Source organism: Alosa alosa, chromosome 20 (genome assembly GCF_017589495.1).
Source record: "Alosa alosa isolate M-15738 ecotype Scorff River chromosome 20, AALO_Geno_1.1, whole genome shotgun sequence".
Classification (NCBI taxonomy): Eukaryota; Metazoa; Chordata; class Actinopteri; order Clupeiformes; family Clupeidae; genus Alosa; species Alosa alosa.
This window is the reverse complement of record NC_063208.1, coordinates 2,545,602-2,548,101: the sequence shown is the minus strand read 5'-3', so window position 1 is coordinate 2,548,101 and position 2,500 is coordinate 2,545,602.

The following is a 2,500-nucleotide window of genomic DNA, read 5'->3' as shown; positions in this document are numbered from 1 at the left end:
TCGCTGTATATTTCTCCTAAATTCACCAAAAGTTAGTCTTCTAACGTTTCATGCTCTACCGCGACCGTGATACAAAACATGACATGTAGTGAAAATGCCGTTTAAAGCTCTGTTTTCCTGCATGATGTTGTGCTATCAAATATGGACACTTCCTTTGTAACGAACCAATCGTGAAAGTTCAAAAAGGCGAGTCTAGGCTGAGAACGGAATCTCTTGGCTGTGTTCCAAGGCTGTTTTCTCAAATTGAGTTTTTCTCATTTTCCAGTAAAAACATCTCAGCCATAGCCATAGCCATACACCAAACTTTCCAGATATACACTTAGCAGTACTCTGGAAGATATTTACAGAAGGATTTGTTAATAAATCATTCCTGGCTGATTTATGTGACATTTATTCAAAAAATATATAGGCTATGGACAGTATATTCTGATTTCCTAGCTAATGAAAGCAGATATCCTGAAATCCCTCTGTAATTTTATTTTCATCTTGTATGCAAACAAAATGAAAAAAATAATTTTGTACCTGGCTTTATCATATGTTCAGATCTATCTACCGAAAATATATGCAAATGTGTGCATATTTAATGAGATAATGCCTAATTTGCATAATTAAACATTCGATTTTCCGAGCCTGCTTTTTGCCCTTTTTAGGGAACATAAATAAAATACCCCTTTTGAGCCCTAACCCAGTCGTCGTTCTCCACTTTATGTTGCGGTTTTCCGCTGGGGAACCGTAACAGTGTGTGTGTGTGTGTGGTGTGTGTGTGTGTGTAACTGGTGCTTGTTTATCTCTTTCTTTGGAGATATGCTTGGTTCTGAATGTCAGATTCCAAGTGTCTGGTTCTGGATGTCTGGTTCTGACCACCAGGATCCATGAGGTTCCAAGCATCTGGTTCTGTGTGCCTGGTTCCAATTATCTGGATCAGAGCAGCTGATTCCAAGTAAAGAACACATGGTTCTGAATATCTGGTTCTGTGTGTCTGGATGTGAGCATCTGGTTCTAAGCTTCTGGTTCCTCATAAGTGCATTGCTGTTCCCCCTCCTGGTCTCTGGTTAATAATTCAGTGGTGAGTGTCTGGTGTGCTGTTCATTAAATAATGAACGTGTGAAGTGTGTGTGAGATGTGTGCAGTGAGTTAAATGAGTTAAGCAATTAAATGAGATTAATCTGTTTGGCTGTTTGCCTTTCCTTAAGCGCTGCACACATGCACACACACACACACACACACACACACACACACACACACCTTTAAGCACTGGTCTGTTCCTCTGGTAATTAAGTCTCATGGGGAGATGTCATCTCTAAATGGGCATCAAAGCTCTGCATACAGTTACCACAGTGGACACACACACACACACACACACTGATGTGTATTATGCCTCTATTAAAATCTCTAAGTGGGAATCGAAACCACGCACACACACCACTTACCATCAAAAAGAGCTTATCTCAAAAAGCTCACACACTCTAAGATACATGCATACACATACACATACAGACACACACACACACACACACACACACATACTCATACACACGAGTAATTACACACACAAACAGTTTTGCGCATAGATGCCTAAAAATGCTTTCACACCCATAGGAACACAAACACCACCATACAAATGCATGCATACACACACGCATGTGCACACGCACACACACAGTAGGATAGTTGTAGAGTGTTGTAGACTTGCAGCTCCATTATGCTGGGACAAACACACACACACACACACACACACACACACACTCTCTCTTTCTCCATCTCTCTCCCTCCATCTCTTTCTCCCCCCTCTATCTCCATCTCTCCCTCCCTCCATCTCTTTCTCCCCCTCTCCCTCCATCTCTCTCTATCTCCATCTCTCTCTCCCTCCATCTCTTTCTCCCCCCTCTCTATCTCCATCTCTCCCTCCATCTCTTTCTCCCCCCTCTCTATCTCCATCTCTCCCTCCATCTCTTTCTCCCCCCTCTCTATCTCCATCTCTCTATCTCCATCTCTCTCTCCCCCCTCTCTATCTCCATCTCTCTATCTCCATCTCTCCCCCCCTCTCTCCCTCCATCTCTCTCTTTCTCCATCTCTCCCTCCATCTCTTTTTCCCCCTCTCTCCCTCCATCTCTTTCTCCCCCCTCTCTCTCTCCATCTCTCTCTCCCTCCATCTCTTTCTCCCCCCTCTCTATCTCCATCTCTCCCTCCATCTCTTTCTCCCCCTCTCTCCCTCCATCTCTCTCCCTCCATCTCTCTATCTCCATCTCTCTCTCCCTCCATCTCTTTCTCCCCCCTCTCTATCTCCATCTCTCTATCTCCATCTCTTTCTCCCCCCTCTCTCCCTCCATCTCTCTCTCCCTCCATCTCTCTCCCCCTCTCTCTCCATCTCTCTCTCCCTCCATCTCACCTTCTCCTAGGGGGTAAAAGAGTATCAGAGGTAATCAGGCCTTCTGCTCCTCTCTAGGCAGTCTGATCACTTTCGATTATGAGGAGGCATTGTCTAGCCGTGTGTGTGTGT